The 19,524-nt window shown below is 36.6% G+C and overlaps 1 protein-coding gene and 1 non-coding gene across 4 annotated transcripts in view; one reads left to right on the top strand and one right to left on the bottom strand.

Annotated features, from left to right (window-relative positions):
* Nucleotides 1–19,524, top strand: part of GRID2 (glutamate ionotropic receptor delta type subunit 2) — a 1,390,615-nt gene that overhangs the window by 877,451 nt on the left and 493,640 nt on the right. The gene's annotated exons all lie outside the window — the stretch shown is intronic.
* Nucleotides 15,937–16,043, bottom strand: LOC115858202 (U6 spliceosomal RNA). Its single transcript, XR_004041569.1, has one exon. It is a non-coding gene; the product is annotated as a U6 spliceosomal RNA (small nuclear RNA).

The following is a 19,524-nucleotide window of genomic DNA, read 5'->3' as shown; positions in this document are numbered from 1 at the left end:
CTCCCAATTCATCCCACCACCGCTCCCCCACCACTTTCTACCCTTGGTGTCCATACATTTGTTCTCTACATCTGTGTCTCTATCTCTGCCCTGCAAACCGGTTCATCTGTACCGTTTTTCTAGATCCACATATATGCTTTAATATACGATATTTGTTTTTCTCTTTCTGACTTACTTCACTCTGTATGACAGTCTCTAGATCCATCCCTGTGTCTACGTATGACCCCATTTCATTCCTTTTTATGGCTGAGTAATATTCCATTGTATATATATATACACCACATCTTTATCCATTCATCTGTTGATGGGCATTTAGGTTGCTTCCATGACCTGGCTATTGTAAATAGTGCTGCAATGAACATTGGGGTGCATGTGTCTTTTTGAATTATGGTTTTCTCTGTGTATATGCCCAGTAGTGGAATTGCTGGGTCATATGGTAATTATAGTTTTAGTTTTTTGTGTGTTTTATTTGCGGTACACGGGCCTCTCACTATTGTGGCCTCTCCCGTTGCAGAGCACAGGCTTCGGGCGCACAGGCTCAGTGGCCGTGGCTCATGGGCCTAGCCGCTCCGCGGCATGTGGGATCTTCCCGGACCAGGGCACAAACCCATGTCCCCTGCATCAGCAGGTGGACTCTCAACCACTGCGCCACCAGGGAAGCCCTATAGTTTTAGTTTTTTAAGAAACGTCTATACTGTTCTCCATAGTGGCTGTATCAACTTACATTCCCACCAACATCACAAGAGGGTTCCCTTTTCTCCACACCCTCTCCAGCATTTGTTGTTTGTAGATTTTCTGATGATGCCCATTCTAACTGGTGTGAGGTGATACCTCATTGTAGTTTTGATTTGCATTTCTCTAATAATTAGTGATGTTGAGCAGCTTTTCACCTGTTTCTTGGCCATCTGTATGTCTTCTGTGGAGAAATGTCTATTTAGGTCTTCTGCCCATTTTTGGATTGGGTTGTTTGCTTTTTTAATATTGAGCTGCATGAGCTGTTTATATATTTTGGAGATTAATCCTTTGTCCGTTGATTTGTTTGCAAATATTTTCTCCCATTCTGAGGGTTGTCTTTTCATCTTGTTTGTAATTTCCTTTGCTTTGCAAAAGCTTTTAACTTTCATTAGGTCCCATTTGTTTATTTTTGTTTTTATTTCCATTACTGTAGGAGGTGGCTCAAAAAAGATCTTGCTGTGATTTATGTGAAAGAGTGTTATTCCTATGTTTTCCTCTTATAGTATCCAGTCTTACATTTAGGTCTCTAATCCATTTTGAGTTTATTTTTGTGTATGGTGTTAGGGAGTGTTCTAATTTCATTCTTTTACATGTAGCTGTCCAGTTTTTCCAGCACCACTTATTGAAGAGACTGTCTTTTCTCCATCGTATATACTTGCCTCCTTTGTCATAGATTAGTTGACCATAGGTACATGGGTTTATCTTGGGCTTTCTATCCTGTTCCATTGATCTATATTTCTGTTTTTGTGCCAGTACCATATTGTCTTGATTACTGTAGCTTTGTAGTATAGTCTGAAGTCAGGGAGTCTGATTCCTCCAACTCCATTTTTTTCCCTCAAGACTGCTTTGGCTATTCGGGGTCTTCTGTGTCTTCATACACATTTTAAGATCTTTGTTCTAGTTCTCTAAAAGATGCCATTGGTAATTTGATAGGGATTGGACTGAATCTGTAGATTGCTTTGGGTAGTATAGTTATTTTCACAATATTGATTCTACCAATCTGAGAACATGATATATCTCTCCATCTGTTGGTATCATCTTTAATTTCTTTCAAGGGTGTCTTATAGTTTTCTGCATACAGTTCTTTTGTCTCCATAGATAGTTTTATTCCTAGGTAGTTTTTTCTTTTTGTTGCAATGTTAAATGAGAGTGTTTCCTTAATTTCTTTTTTAGATTTTTCATCATTAGTGTATAGGAATGCAAGAGATTACTGTGCATTAATTTTGTATCCTGAAACTTTACCAAATACATTGATTAGCTCTGGTAGTTTACTGGTGGCATCTTTAGGATTCTCTGTGTATAGTATCATGTCATCTGCAAATAGTGACATCTTTACTTCTTCTTTTCCAATTTGGATTGCTTTTATTTCTTTATCTTCTCTGATTGCCATGGCTAGGACTTCCAAAACTATGTTGAATAATAGTGGCGAGAGTGGACCTCCTTGTCTTGTTCCTGATCTTAGAGGAAATGCTTTCAGTTTTTCACAATTTAGAATGATGTTTTCTGTGGGTTTGTCGTATATGGCCTTTATTATGTTGAGATAGGTTTCCTCTGTGCCCACTTTCTGGATATTTTTTATCATAAGTAACTGTTGAATTTTGTCAATAGCTTTTTCTTCATCTATTGTGATGATCATATGGTTTTTATTCTTCAATTTGTTAATTTGGTGTATCACATTGATTGATTTGTGTATATTGAAGAATCTTTGCATCCCTGGGATAAATCCCACTTGATCATGGTATATGATCCTTTTAATGTGTTGTTGGATTCTGTTGCTAGTATTTTGTTGCAGATTTTTGCATCCATATTCATCAGTGTTATTGATCTGTAATTTTCTTTTTTTGTAGTATCTTTGTCTGGTTTTGGTATCAGGGTGATGGTGGCCTCATAGAATGAGTTTGAGAGTGTTCCTTCCTCTGCAGTTTTTTGGAAGAGTTTGAGAAGGCTTCACAGGCTTCACAGGCTTCACCTGTGAAGCCATCTGGTCCTGGACTTTTGTTTGTTGGAAGATTTTTAATCACAGTTTCAACTGTGATTTCAATTAAAAATCATAGTTTTACTTGTGATTGGTCTGTTCATATTTTCTCTTTCTTCCTGGTTCAGTCTTAGAAGGTTATACTTTTCTAAGAATTTGTCCATTTCCTCCAGGTTGTCCATTTTATTGGCATAGAGTTGCTTGTAGTAGTCTGTCAGGATGCTTTGTACCTCTGCGGTGTCCGTTGTAAGTTCTCCTTTTTCATTTCTAAATCTATTGATCTGAGTCCTCTCCGTCTTTTTCTTGATGAGTCTGGCTAATTGTTTGTCAATTTTATCTTCTCAAAGAACCAGCTTTTAGTTTTACTGATCTTTGCTATTGCTTTCTTTGTTTTTTATTTCATTTATTTCTGCTCTGATCTTTATGATTTCTTTCCTTCTATTAAATTTGGGTTTTGTTTTTTCTTCTTTCTCTAGTTCCTTTATCTGTAAGGTTAGATTGCTTATTTGAGATTTTTCTTGTTTCTTGAAGTGGGCTTCTATTGCTATAAACTTTCCTCTTAAAACTGCTTTTGCTGCATCCCATAGGTTTTGGATCATCGTGTTTTCATTGTAATTTGTCTCCAGGTATTTTTTGTTTTCCTGTTTGATTTCTTCAGTGATCTCTTGTTTCTTTAGTAACGTATTGTTTAGTCTCCACATGTTTGCATTTTTTACGTTTTTTTCCCTGTAATTCATTCCTAATCATATAGTGTTGTGGTCAGAAGAGATGATTGTTATGATTTCAGTTTTCTTAAATATACTGAGGCTTGATTTGTGACCCATGATGTGATCTATCATGGAGAGTGTTCCATGCACACTTGAGAAGAAAGTGTAATCTGCTGTTTTTGGATGGAATGTCCTATAAATATCAATTAAATCTATCTGGTTTATTGTGTCATTTAAAGCTTGTGTTTCCTTATTCATTTTCTGTTCGGATGATCTGTCCATTGGTGTAAGTGAGTTGTTAAAGTCCCCCACTATTTTTGCGTTGCTGTCAATTTCCTCTTTTATAGCTGTTAGCAGTTGCCTTGTGTATTGAGACGTTCCTATGTTGGGTGCACATATATTTATAATTGTTGTGTCTTCTCCTTAGATTGATACCTTAATCGTTATATAGTGTCCTTCCTTGTCTCTTGTAACATTCTTTATTTTAAAGTCTATTTTATCTGATATGAGTACTGCTACTCCAGCTTTCTTTTGATTTCTATTTGCATGGAATATCTTTTTCCATCCCCACACTTTCAGTCTGTACATGTCCCTAGGTCTGAAGTGGGTGTCTTATAGACAGCATATATATGGGTCTTGTTTTTGTAACCATTCAGCAAGCCTTTGTCTTTTGGTTGGATCATTTAATCCATTCTCGTCTAGTGTAGTTATCAATATCTATGTTCCTATTACCATTTTTCTTAATTGTTATGGGTTTGTTTTTGTAGGTTCTTTTCTTCTCTTGTGTTTCCCACTTAGAAAAGTTCCTTTAGGGTTGTTGTAGAGCTGGTTTGGTGGTGCTGAATTCTGTTAGCTTTGCTTGTCTGTAAAGCATTTGATTTCTCTGCCGAATCTGATGAGATCCTTGCTGAGTAGAGTAATCTTGGTTGTAGGTTCTTCCCTTTCATCATTTTAATTATATCATGCCACTTCCTTCTGGCTTGTAGAGGTTCTGCTGAGAAATCAGCTGTTAACCTTTTGGGAGTTCCCTTGTATGTTATTTGTCATTTTTCCCTTGTTGCTTTCAATGATTTTTCTTTGTCTTTAATTTTTGTCAATTTGATTACTATGTGTCTTGGTGTGTTTCTCCTTGGGTTTATTCTTCCTGGGACTCTCTGTGCTTCCTGGACTTGGGTGGCTATTTTCTTTCCCATGTTAGGGAAGTTTTCGGCTGTAATCTCTTCAGATATTTTCTCGGGTCCTTTCTCTCTCTCTTCGCCTTCTGGGACCCCTATAATGTGAATGTTGTTGCATTTAATTTTGTCCCAGGGGTCTCTTAGGCTGTCTTCATTTCTTTTTATTCTTTTTTGTTTATTCTGTTCTGCGGCAGTGAATTCCACTGTTCTGTCTTCCAGGTCACTTATCCATTCTTCTGCCTCAGTTATTCTGCTATTGATTCCTTCTAGTGTATTTTTCAATTCAGTTATTGTATTGTTCATCTCTGTTTGTTGTTTAGTTCTTCTAGGTATTTGTTAAACATTTCTTGCATCTTCTCCATCTTTGCCTCCATTCTTTTTCCAATGTCCTGGATCATCTTCACTCTCATTATTCTGAATTCTTTTTCTGGAAGGTTGCCTATCTCCACTTCATTTCATTGTTTTTCTGGGGTTTTTTCTTGTTCCTTCATCTGGTACATAGCTCTCTGCCTTTTCATCTTGTCTGTCTTTCTGTTAATGTGGTTTTTGTTTCACAGACTGCAGGATCGTAGTTCTTTTTGCTTCTGCTGTCTGCCCTCTGGGGGATGAGGCTATCTAAAAAGCTTGTGCAAGTTTCCTGTTGGGAGGAACTGGTGGTGGGTAGAGCTGGCCCATTTTTTAATCAGATTGTTTGTTTTTGATACTGAGTTGAGTTGAGTGAGTTCTTTATATTTGGGACATTAATCTCTTATCAGATTTATCATTTGCAAATATATTCTCCCATTCAGTAGGTTGCCTTTTCATTTTGTTGATGTTTTCCTTTGGTGTGCAAAAGCTTTTTAGTTTGGTTTAGTCCCATTTGTTTATTTTTGCTTTTGTTGCCCTTGCCTAAGGAGACAGATCCAAAAAAATACTGCTAAGACTGATGTCAGAGAGCATACTGCCTATGTTTGCTTCTAGAAGCTTTATGATTTTAGATCTTACATTTAAGTCTTGAACTCATTTTGAATTAATTTTTGTATATTGTGTAAGCAAGGGGTTCAGTTTGATTGTTTTTCATGTAGCTGTCCAGTTTTCCTAATGCCTTTTTTTGAAGAGGCTGCCTTTACCCTACTATGTATTCTTGACTCTGTTGTAGATTAATTGACCACATAAGTATGGGTTCATTCCTGGCTCTCTGTTCTGTTTCATTGATCTATGTGTCTGTTTTTTTGTGCCAGTACTATATGCAGTTTTGATTACTATAGCTTTGTAGTATAGTTTGAAATCAGGGCCCATGATACCTCTAGCTTTGTTCTTCTTTCTTAATATTGCTTTAACTATCAAGGGGTCTTCTGTGGTTCCATATGAATTTTAGGATTATCAACCACATACAATATTGAATGCAATACCTCTAGTTGTTCTTCATTGAATATTGCACTAAGATATTTAGGCACTAATATTAGCTTTTAAACAGTGGCAAAATCGTCTTTATTTTTATTTGAACTTAAGCTTTCTAATGAAACAAGCTATAGAGGAGATATTTTTAAACTTTAGACTGAAAACTATCTTGTGTATATGAGATTTAAATCATTTACCTTAAGCATGACACCTGGGAGAAATAAGCTTCATGGTTTCTGTGTCATACAATTTATCTTCCTAGAGATATGCCTAGGTTAATTATGATTAATTTTTCTGAGTCCCACAGGAGTTATGTTTAAGTTTGAATACTATAAAAATTCTTTAATAAAATTAAAATTACATAAATTCTTGGTAGTTTGTTCAGAATTCCATTTTGCCAGTTCTCTTATGCAGCTCTTCAAATCTCATTTGGGTTTTAGGTATCATTGTCAAATCAGAAACTAGAAAACTAAGGTGCACATCTGCCTACAGTTGGTACATATAGAAACAAGTTTCAATTTACAAAAAAAAAAAAATCAATTTACAGCAGTTAGAGGCCAGGTGCTCTCTTCTTCTTATAAGATTTAGGAAAACTCTCCATTTAATTATTCTTAACTTTCTAATCTCATCTATCAAACTATGCTGTGAATATGCTGAAGAACCACTTTATCAAGTGAGTGGAAAGTGATTAAATTAGAAACTGTGGGACTTCCCTGGTGGTCCAGTGGTTAAGACTTCGCCTTCCAATGCAGGGGTGGTGGGTTCGATCCCTGGTCGGGGAGTTGGGATCCCACATGTCTCATGGTGAAGAAGCCAAAACATAAAACAGAAGCAATACTGTAACAAATTCAATAAAGACTTTAAAAATCGTCCACATCAAAAAAAAAATCTTAAAAAAAAAATTAGAAACTGTGCAAGGTACCCATTCCATAGAAGGCTAACTAAAATGTAGTCTGTAACACAGTTGGCTATAGGAGAGAAAAAAAACAATATCATCTCTAGTAACACTTCATAAGCCATCTGTGTGCTTTTATATATCCAGAACAATACCACCATTATCTTTCATATCTTTGATACACACACACACTCCACACCCTGAAGGGTTGGGCTATGGCCAAAGCTGTACCAAACCTGGCATCTCTCGTATCAATCCCATAGACTCCATGGTCCAATAATGGACATGTCACCCAAGGTATATCAACCAAAATCCTTTCTCAGGGTTTTTATAAGGGAAACTTGTAGGAAAGTTTCCTCTTGATCCTAGGGTTAAAGAATAAGAAGTCCAGAGATGCCTGCAGTCCTGGTTCTTGGAGATAACCAGACTGACAGAATAACACCAATACTCAATGGAAAGTAAGAGGCATAGAGAGATTGCAGACAGTGTTTTGAATTCTTGAAGGATCCAATTCTCCCTAGTTAGAACTGGATTTTCCGTAGTCTGCAACTAATAGAGTCTTGACTATCTCCTTATCATATAACGCTATTTAATTCATTTGGCAGGAAGTTTGTAATTTAATCTAGTATGGATAAAAGGAGTTCTTTTAAATCCATTTCCAGGAACGTCCCTGGAAATTCTACCATTACAAGTGATGTTTAGATCTCAAACGTTCCATCAATCAATTATAATAACTATAATATTAGGAAAGTTTATTAAGCTCTAACTAGGTATTCTTGACTGTTGTAATTCTCACAAAAACTATATGAGGTAGATGGCTTTAATGTATGTATATTTCACACATATGAAATACAGAGTCTAATTAACTTCCCTGTAAAAGTAATAGGCTTAGTGACCAAACTTAAATCTGTTTGTGTGTTCTTAACTCCTCCACTACCTTGCCTCTCTTCTGGCATACCAACTGTGTGCCAGTAATGGTCTGAATAGTATAGATGCAGGGAGAACAAGACATAGTCTCTGCTTCACAAAGTGTATAGTTTAACATATAGTCTAGTGGGGGATATAGGCAAACCATAGACAGTCTTCAACACTGTCTCAGTTTTCTCAGGCTATCATAACAAAATAACATAGGCTATGTGGCTTAAATAACAGAAATTTATTTTTTCACAGCTCTGGAGGCTGAGAAGATCAAGGTGCCAACAGGGTTGGTGTCTGGTCCGAGCTCTCCTCTTTGGTTGCAGATGACTGACTTCTCATTGAGTGGGAAATGAGATAGAGGAGAGATGTTCCTGTCATACAGCATTCACATCTATTCAAGCTGGTTGCTAGCTTATTCTCCAATCCCTGAGAATCTAGTGGTATCTCTAGATTTTTCTGTAGTGAGGTCTGTTGGTTACTGTCTGTGGCCTTTAAAGTGGGATCTAAGATAACCCCAGGCAAGAGGCATTCTGTCTTCTATATGGCTTATATCTAATCCATGGAACTCTTCTTTGTGGAGAAAGAAAGAGAGCTCTCCGGTGTCTCTTCTTATAAGGACATTAATCCTGTCAGATCAGGGCCCCACTCTGATTTCACTTAACCTTTATCAACTCCTCCCAGAATCTATCTCAAAATACAGTCACATTGGGACTTGGGGGTTTACCATATGAATTTTGGGGGGATACAAACATTCAGTTTATTTAAAAAGGGGGGAAGGTAAATTCACTAAAGGGTAGGGTAAACCCAAGACTTTATAGGAACTACATCATAAGCTCAAATAAGGCCTCCCACAATAATTTTGGTTAAATGAAAATAGATTTTGATAAAGTATAGATTTCATACATTTCTGCCACCTCTTGCATGTTGTATTTTACTTAGCTTAGGCTAGGAGGATCACAGAAGATGTAATTATGCAAATGAATACATAGAATAAGTAAGGGTCAACGACTTACTAAACTATAGCCAGATACCTAAATTTATTTTTATTTATTTATTTATTTATTTGCGGTATGCGGGCCTCTCACTGTTGTGGCCTCTCCCGTTGCAGAGCACAGGCTCCGGACACGCAGGCTCAACGGCCATGGCTCACGGGCCCAGCCGCTCCGCGGCATGTGGGATCTTCCCGTACTGGGGCATGAACCCGTGTTGCCTGCATTGGCAGGTGGACTCTCAACCACTGCGCCACCAGGGAAGCCCAAACGACTTATTTTATTTTATTTTTTTGTGGTACGCGGGCCTCTCACTGTTGTGGCCTCTCCCGTTGCGGAGCACAGGCTCCGGACGCGCAGGCTCAGCGGCCATGGCTCACGGGCCCAGCCGCTCCGCGGCATGTGGGATCTTCCCAGACTGGGGCACGAACCCGTGTCCCCTGCATCGGCAGGTGGACTGTCAACCACTGTGCCACCAAGGAAGCCCTGGATACCTAAATTGATGTTGGTACCTTGGCTGGAAAAATATAAAATCAATGAGCCAAAGCACACCCATCTCAGAGAGCTGAATTAGAACAGGAAGAAAGAAAGGCCTTTTGTATGATTCTGGGAGCCTGTGCTGTGTTAAATTGATGGAGAGCTGAATGACTGGTTCTCCCTTTCCTGCACCTATTTTCAACTGATGAGGGGAAATACAAGTTTTATGCCTGAACATCATAAAATTATGATAATGGTGGAATCTATTTCCTGAAATCATCTCTCTACAGATATATAATTTTGAAATCAAGAAGAAAAATTATCATGTCAGTATCTTTGAATTCTGGGTCCTATCCAGACATAATTCAGGATAATTTTAGTCAATGCTAGGAAGCCTCTAGAATACCCATGTCTAGAATAAAATTATGGTCAGCCTAATTCAGCAGTTCTTAAGCTTTTTGCACAGTACAGTCGCCTGAGGAGCTGGTAAAAATACCTGGTTCCTGCTTCCTGCCCCAAATCAAATAAATCAGAGTTTCTGGGGATAGGACCTGGCATTTTGAAAAGCTTCCTAAAATATTTTACTGTGCAGAGAACTACTAGCCTAATGTTGAGAGGCCACAACCTAAGGTAGCAACCAGTTAAATGCCTTGCTCTAAAATTAGAAGGCCCAGCCTGTGTAGACCAAAGTATTCTTATTAGCCAATGCTTGAGTATAGAAATTTCACCTAAAGGTGGTCATATCTCACTGAAGAGTCATCACAACCAATCATTAGTCAAATGGAATCAAACATTGTTGAGTGGCAACTGAAGATCGAAGGCCACAGTTGGGGAGTGGCTTAGGGAAGTGTCATTTTCTGAGACCAGATGGTGATTAAAGACATTCATCCTGGCTTTCTGTTTGTAAGCTCCGCTGAGGTGATAAATTTTTCTAAGTCTTCCTTGAAAAACTAATTGGGGGAACTTGGTCGTAAGCAGCACTCAGGTAGGAAATTTAACTGCAATTTAGAAACTTTAGAATCAAGTATCCCTTCAGGGACTCAAGTCTGTAAAAAAGGAAGTCCTGTTCTCTCTTGGACACATGGGCAGTGATGAAGAGGACCACATCCCAGGCTGCCTGTCAGCACACTGCCAAGTAGGGAGGAAAATTTGTTGTTATCATTTGATGTGGATGACTCATTTTCTTTTCCAAGCATTGAGATTTGCATATGACTTCTATAACCCTTTAGGAATGACTCTGCCATAATCAGCTTCTGTCCAATAATAAGGTAGCACAGTAGGACACTGAAGTGTTCAGATTTTGTTTGTTTTTGCCAGTAAGCAAGTAGAGCCATTAAATCCCTCTGAGCAAGTAAGTTACATGCATACAGTAGTATCTAAGGAACTTCCCTCTATAGAAAGATGTAGTTGGAGAAGGAGAAAGAATAGGCAAAGAGATCAGCTAGAAAACCTGGTAATAACTATTCTGAGGCAGTGAGGACCTAAACTATCTATCTAAAAACACACACGCACACAATGGAGGCTGCATGGTTTGTGTTTTTTTTCAGTAGAAATGTAACAGGATGGTAAATTGAAAAGTTTTTTGTGGTATCATGATACAATACATATGACACTCCAAAATGGATACAATGCCACAATGAAAAATTGTCAAAGGAAGGTACAATCAATGCTTATACTCTTCTTAAATGCCTACTCACATAGAAGATAAAAGCATGCTGGAAGTTAGAGACATTTTGGAGAAGATTTCTTTGGATAGAGCTGTTGCTGTTCTATGAGTCCTTCTACTGCACATCCCACCCACCCTACTCCCACGGAGAAGAGTTAAAGAAGTTTTCAGCCTTCACCTCAGCCGAGAGAGAGGGTAAGGAAGGAAAGAGGGAAGGAAGTCTAATTAGAAAATGTAATATGTATTTCCTGCAGGATGGAAGACATGGAGGCCTAGTGGCTGATTCGTGCCACTTAAACATGAGTAACTAACTAACATTTAGAGCTGATTGAAGTAGAAATTGATGCTACATTGTGTAATTTGAATCCTCAGTGTTTATAGGGCAAATTATACATGTGCCCTGTGTAGTAGATACAAGCCAGACAGAAGATAGAGTATCTCTTGTCTGAGTCATCTTAGGTCCCATTCTAAAGGCCAATTATAGGAACAAACAGACCTCACTAGAGAGAATTCTCTAGCGAATCTGGAAGTACCACTGGATTCCAGGGATTGGGGAAGAAGCTAGCAACCAGCTAGAGTAGATATGAAATCTGTGACAGGAACACCCATGAAAATGCATGTGTTAAGAGGAGAAAGGATAAGTGCCATGGTTTCTAAAGATCCATGACAGTTGCAAATGCAGGACCAAGAATAATAATACCCTTTTCTTTCTCTTCTGCTCTCCTTTGCTCCGAGTCTGAGGGAGCCAGAAATCCTAGTTAGAAAACTAAGAGAGCAGAAATCACAGAACAGCTGGTCTGGGAAGGAGAAAAAAGTCAACTATATTTCCCCGGCTAAAAATTCCCCACCTGCAAGATGGGGGAGGAGAGAAGCCCCAATATCTAACCAGGGTCAGACTTTGAATTTTTACTAAGGCTAGAGATTTTTAAATCACTGAATTAAGAATGTGACCAACGTTCCTTTATTGCTTAAGAATAAACACAAGAGTCATAGGGCCTGTCAGAATTTTTATCCAAGAATAAGGGAAAATTAAGCCTGCAGAATAAATTTTAAAGGATTGTGAGACACAAAAAAATAACGTTATTTTTAATTGTATTTTATGAGTGTTGCCAATGTAATCTAATATTTATAAAACTCAAAGTTAAGAATGACCGAGAAAGGCACAGAGTAATAATCACATTTCATACATTTGTGGTATCTATATTTAATAATTTCATATATATTCTCTTATTTGATCCTAAATATCCTGAAGATAGGACAGAAATATATATATTTTTTCCATATTACAGAAGAATAACCTGAAGATCATGTTAACAAGTGGTTTATCTAAGGTATTAACACGTGTTAGAGTAGGTTTTGAAGTTAAGACCAGAATCCAGATATACTGTCCCTAAATCTTACCCGAGGGCACAGCTCCTTAGGTAAGAAGTAACCTTTGAAATTTCCCTAAAAGCTGTTTCCATTAATTCACTGAGTAAAAGTTACTGATCATCTTCCATGTACCAGGCATTGTTGGGGATTCATTATGGAAGAAATCAGAAAATTCCACTGCTCTCATAGAACTTCCATCCTAATACAGGGAAACAGACAATAAACAAATAGAACAAACAAATAAAATGTTATGTCAGGTGGCAAATTCTGTGAAAATATTCATAAAGCAGGGTATGAAGGATAGCAAGGGTTAAGAGTGGAAGTTCCTGTATGTTTTGTAGGCCATAAGGCCTGAGAGAGGAGTGCACTTGCAAATAACCAAAGACACTATGGCAAGAGCAGGGTCAGCAAAGGAGGATGGTAGGAGATGATGCTCTAGCAGTGCAAGGAGGCGGTGGGGGGGGCAGCGGGAAGGGGGGTGAGGTTTGAGGAGAAGACCATATAGTACCTTCTAAGACCTGGTAAGGAATTTGATTTCACTATGAATACAGTCAAATGGCTTCAAAAGAGGACTAATTTTGCCTAACTTACCTTTTTTTTGTTTTGTTTTGTTTTTTCAAAAAACAGACATTCTGGCTTATATGTAAAAAATAGACTCTAACAGGCAACGGTGGGGATAGGAAGACCAGTATGGGTGCTACTAATAGTCCAGGCAACAGCTAGGGTGGTGGTGGAGGTGTCGGGAAGTGTTGACTCTCTACAGTTTTGATTTGGCAGGCAGTCCTCAGGCAGCCTCAATGTGTATTTCCTTAGGTTATGTTTGTGCAATTTATAACAAAAGATGTCTATAACAAAAACGTTTACTCTCCATGCCCAAGGGTTCTTCACTTCCTTTGTTGGGAAACATGAAATCCTTCAGGTCATTGCCATTTAAAATAATCCTTGACCATCCGATGTAGCTCGCCTTCACCCGTAGCAGAGTCCTCTGTCACTAAATGCTACTCTATACTATTTATGCTGTTTTCTTTATACTACTTACTGTAAGTTGTGATTGTAGATTTATTTATGTGTTTATGTGGCCATTGCTCATTTCTCTCACTAGACTTTAAGCCCTCAGAAGGCAAGGTCTATTTGTGTTTTGTTCATTGTTGCATACTGAGGGCCTAGTCTACAACTTATACAAAGTAGTTACTCAAAAATATATTTTGAATTGATGAATAAAAATAATATCACCTTATATTTTCCTTGTAAGGTATCCCAGTCATCTTTTTCTTTCTCTATTTATATCAAAAAGCTAAGGAAAATATCTGACTTCAATTTTAAAAATTCCTTTTTTTTAAGAAAAAAAGAGACCATCTTGCCCCTCCCCCCTACTAATTAACAACTACATTGATTATATACTGTGGTAGGCAGAATGGTGGCCCCTCAAACATGTCCACACCCTAATCCTCAGTATTTTGAATATGTTACATTGCATGAGGAATGTGATAGGGAAAGGAGAATTATACAGAAAAGGGAAACTAATGTAGCAGATGGAATTAGGGCTGCTAATCAGCTGACTTTACAGTGGGGAGATTATCCTGGATTATCCAGGTGGACCCAGTGTAACCACCTGAGCTCTAAAAGGGGAAGAGAGAGTAGACCATGAACTAAGAAATGTGGATGCCAGTCTCAGTTCAAAGCCTGCAAGAGAGTGGGGACCCGAGTCCTACAACTGCAAGAAGCTTAGTTCTGCCAACAACTCATATGAGCAGGAAACAAATTCTCCCCTACACTCCCAAGGAATTACAGAGATATAGACACCTTGGTTTTCTCTCATGAGAAACATACTGGACTTCTGACCTAGAGAACTATAAAATCAATTCATGTTATTTTACACAACTAAATTAGCGGTAATTCATTATGCCAGCAGTAAAAACTAATAGAATTTCTTGTGTAAGTATTCATTTAGCTGTCTCGCTTGTTAGTTTTTTAACTTCATGTATTTTTTATAATTATTTTGTAACATAATGGCTGATATTATTGGAATATATTTTTACTTTGAAAACTTTCCTCATATTCTTATAAGAACACTGATGTTCTTAAAACCTTGAGTAACACTGATAGTGAATTTTCAAAATCAAAATTTAAATTTAAAGAATGTTCTAGATACAGTTAAATCTTAATGCCATTTGTTTACTAACACGACATTTTCTAACACGTCCTATTGCTTTCTTGGTGTTTCTATTGTTGTCTTATTGTTATGGCCTTATTTTATGTTTTCAGTCCTATAATTATTACTCAGAGCTATAAGACTGGATATGAGGAAATGAGAAAAGTTGAAAGGCAACTTGAATCTGTTTATTACTATAACTACTCAGAAGGATTACTAGCAGATTTAAGAGAAAAGAAGTAAACAATCTTTACAAAAATGAGAATTAGGATAATCCATGAATTTCACTTCACATCACTTCTCATTTTTTATAAGGTTTTAAGTACAATGTAGAATTTTAGGAATAGTCAGAGACAAGCTAACATTCCCCTGAGTGACAGAGACTAGCACCTTAGCTCTTCTGTGTACCAGTAGGAACTAGGGAACTTTGAAGCATATTCAAAGAATTATATTTCTTGGGGAGGAAGTCTGGCCATGCATTCCTGAGGCAGGGTTAACAGAACCTGGAGAAATAAGTTAGCTTTACAGAAAGAGACATTGCCACAAAATCTAGTCTTGAAATTTTATTTTGTTAGTTATTTTTTGTTGAGTTTTTTTTTTTTTACATCTTTATTGGAGTATAATTGCTTTACAATGGTGTTTAGTTTCTGCTTTATAACAAAGTGACTCAGTTATACATATACATATGTTCCCATATCTCTTCCCTCTTGCGTCTCCCTCCCTCCCACCCTCCCTATCCCACTCTAGGTGGTCACAAAGCACCCAGTTGATCTCCCTGTGCTACGCGGCTGCTTCCCACTAGTTATCTATTTTACATTTGGTAGTGTATATGTGTCCATGCCACTCTCTCACTTTGTCACAGCTTACCCTTCCCCCTCCCCATATCCTCAAGTCCATTCTCTAGTAGGTCTGTGTCTCTATTCCTGTCTTACCCCTAGGTTCTTCATGACATTTTTTTTTCTTAGATTCCATATATATGTGTTAGCATATGGTATTTGTCTTTCTCTTTCTGACTTACTTCACTCTGTATGACAGACTGTAGGTCCATCCACCTCACTACAAATAACTCAATTTTGTTTCTTCTTATGGCTGAGTAATATTCCATTGTATATATGTGCCACATCTTCTTTATCCATTCATCCGATGATAGACACTTAGGTTGTTTCCATCTTCTGGCTATTGTAAATAGAGCTGCAATGAACATTTTGGTACATGACTCTTTTTGAATTATGGTTTTCTCAGGGTATATGCCCAGTAGTGGGATTGCTGGGTCATATGGTAGTTCTATTTGTAGTTTTTTAAGGAAACTCCATACTGTTCTCCATAGTGGCTGTACCAATTCACATTCCCACTAGCAGTGCAAGAGTGTTCCCTTTTCTCCACACCCTCTCCAGCATTTATTGTTTTTAGATTTTTTGATGATGGCTATTCTGACCGGTGTGAGGTGATACCTCATTGTAGTTTTGATTTGCATTTCTCTAATGATTAATGATGTTAAAAATATGGAACACTTCACGAATTTGCATGTCATCCTTGTGCAGGGGCCATGCTAATCTTCTCTGTATCATTCCAATTTTAGTATATGTGCTGCCGAAGCGAGCACTTGTTAGTTATTTTTTGAAAAAGAAGCCTATTTCACTTCCTGAAGCAAGTGCAGATTGAAAAAATATAATAGCTTTATTGAATTATAAGTCAAGTACCATAATATTTACCCTTTTAAAGTACAAAATTCAGTGGTTTTAGTATATTCACAGTTATTCAACCCTCACCATTATCTATTTTAAGAATATCACCCCAAAAATAAACTCTGTACCCAATAGTAGTCACTCCTCATTTCTCCATTCTCCCAGGCTTTGGCAACCGTTAATCTGTTTTCTCTTTCTGTGGATTTGCCTCTTCTGGACATTTAACATAAATGGAAATATACAATATAAGGACTTTTGTGACTGACGTCTTTCACTTAGCGTTATGTTCTCAAGATTCATCCCTATTGTAGCATGGATTGGTACTTTGGTACTTCATTCATTTTTATTGGTAAACAATATTCCATTGTCTGGATATACCACATTTGTTTATCCATTATACAGTTTATGGGCATTTGTGTTGTTTCCACTTTTTGGCTATTATGAATAATGATGCTATTAACTTCTATGTACAAGCTTTTATGTGATCATATTTTTTTCATTGCTATTCACATATATCTTGAAGTGCAATTGATCATTCATATGATAACTCTATGTTTAATGTTTTGAGGATTACTGAACTGCTTTCCAATGTGACTGTACCACTTAGCATCCTCACCAGCAATGCGTGAGGGTTCCAGTTTCTTCACATCCTTAACAACACTTGTTATTTTCTAATTTTATTAATATTAATATTATTATTATAGCAATCCTAGTGGCTGTGAGGTGATATCTGATTATGGTTTTGATTTACATTTTTCTAGTGACTAATGATGACCATCTTTTCATGTGCTTATTGGCCATTTGTACATACTTGAAGAAATATCTATTCAAATCCTTTCACCATTTTTAATTGGGTTTTCTTTTTATTGTTAGGTTGTAAAAGTTCTTTGTATACACTGAATACAAGTCCCTTATCAGATATAGGATTTGCACATATTTTCCACCAACTGTGGGTTGTCTGTTTACTATCTTGATGGTATCGTTTGTAGCACAAAAGTTTTTAATTTTCATGAAGTCCAGCTTATCTTTTTTTTTTTTTTTTTTGGTAGCTGGGTAACTTTACCTAACCCAATGTTACTAAGATTTACTCTTAAGATTTCTTCTAATACTTTTATCGTTCAGCTCTTACATTTTAAACGGTGATTCATTTTGATTTAATTTTTGCGTATGTTGTGAAGTAGGGGCCCAATTTTACTCTTTTGCATGTGGATATTGGTGTTCCAACACCAATTGTACCCATTGAATGGTCACGCCATCTTTGTCAAAGTACAATTGACTATAAATGTGGATGCTTACTTCTGGACCCTCAGTTCTATTCTATTGATCTGTATGTCTGTTCTCATCCTAATCCCACAGTATCTTGATTATTGTATGTTTGTAATCAGAGTATGTAAGTCATTCAATTTTGTTCTTCTCAAGATCATTTTGACTACTCTGGGTTCCTTTAATTTCCATGTGAGTTTTAAAGTCAACCTGTCAAATTCTGCAAAACTGGCAGCTAGGATTTTTATAGAGATTATACTGAATCTGTAGATCAAACTGGGGAGTATTCCCATCTTAAAAGTATTAAATCTTCCAATCAATGAACATGAGCTTTCTGTCAATTTATTTAGCTCTTCTTTAATTTCTTTCAACTATGTTTTATAGTGTTCAGTGTACAAGTCTTACTCTTCTTTCATTTAATGTATTCATGAATATTTTATTCTTTTTGAAGCTATTATAAATGGGATTGTTTTATTATTTTACTTTGGATTGTTTGTTGATTAGATATGAAATATAATTGATTTTTGTATATTGATCTTATATCCTGCAACCTTGCTGAAGCAGATACAGTTTTTTATATGTACTGTATTTGCTGATTTTAAATCAAATATGGAATATTTAATAAAACTTTTACTCCTATGTTTTTTAAAAAGTTTAGACCTTATAATAGTTTCTTTAAGGAACAAAATATTTGTTTCATATCTTCTGCTTCCATAACTATGAACAAGTATTTTCAGTAAGATACTGTATGAAGCAAAATGGATACAAAAACATACCCCATATGATCCTTGCTCTCCATAAACTTATTATCTGTTAGAAAAGATGATATACACACATAACTGTTTTTATGCAACAGGCCCTATACTTAAGGCATACAAAAAAGTAAGCTATTTTGTTTTTAAGATACATCTACTTGCCCTTCTCTGCATAAAAAGAAACCTCTTATGTTTAGTTTGGCTTCATTTTAACTCAAATTTTTCATTAAATAAGTATCTTATTTTTATATTATTTTTACACATTATTTGATGTGTCTAATAATTTTACTTGCAAAACAGCAATATGACATCGCAGTGAAACGTAAGTAGAGACATGGCACTAGCAATGTTAGCATGGTTATAAATAGAGGATTAACAATGGATATACTTTATCTTTCTTTTCACTATATTGATTTTTTAAGTAGGTTTTAAACTTTAACATATGAAACATAGTTCAATATAATATTATGGCAGAAACTGCAAGACATTTAAGCTATAAACCTTCAGTTGGCTTATTTTTTTAAATAATATCACTTATGGTTCATTGATATTTTAAGTGCTTACTAGCTATTTCTTATGAAAACTTTAAAATATAGTTAGTTTTAAAATATAGTAGTAATTTAAAAATATGTCTATGATGTAGTGATTGTTTATTACTATTCTCTAAATTCAGGTATAAATTGAACGTCTTAGCCAAGAATAAATGTGATACTCATACTTTCATTACATGTATTAAAGTGAAGTCACTGCAACTTACCACCACTCCCATCCCCACCTGCACCCCCTTCACACAAGACTTGCCATTCCTACAGTATCTGCTCATCTTTATAACTTTAGTCCCTGTAATAGCTTCTGACATGTGAGTGTTTCCTAAGTGTTTAAGTGAATGAAAAAACAAAGAAAGGAGACATCTACTGAAGTTTTAAGAAAAAAATGGATCACTGTGAAATTGAGGATTAAAAGAAGTTTCCAAAGAGAGTATTAGGCATATAGAGATTCATAAGACTTCCATGATCAGAAAAGAAAAGAGGGGGCCTTTGAATTGTGAAAGAGTCTATGGAAGTGAGATGGTGATTACATCTGAAGGAAAAGAGCAGATAAATGTGATTGGATTAGACACAGGTGTGGGCTCTATATGGCCCTCCAGCTCAATCTAGTCCCCCCACCACCTGTTTTGTTTTATAAAGTTTTATTGGAACATAGCCACATCCATTTCTTTATGTGTTATCTATGGCTGCTTTTGTGCTATAATGCATGGTTGGGACAGATACCATAGACTGCATGACCCACAAAGCCTAAAATGTTTATGATCTGACCCTTTACAGAAAAGTTTACCAGCCCTTGGATTAGAGCATCCATGAAAGGAAAGCATGGGAAATAA

This window comes from Globicephala melas, chromosome 5 (genome assembly GCF_963455315.2).
Source record: "Globicephala melas chromosome 5, mGloMel1.2, whole genome shotgun sequence".
In the NCBI taxonomy this organism is placed as follows: Eukaryota; Metazoa; Chordata; class Mammalia; order Artiodactyla; family Delphinidae; genus Globicephala; species Globicephala melas.
The sequence above is the reverse complement of the archived record's forward strand: the minus strand, read 5'-3'. Positions and strand labels throughout refer to the sequence as shown.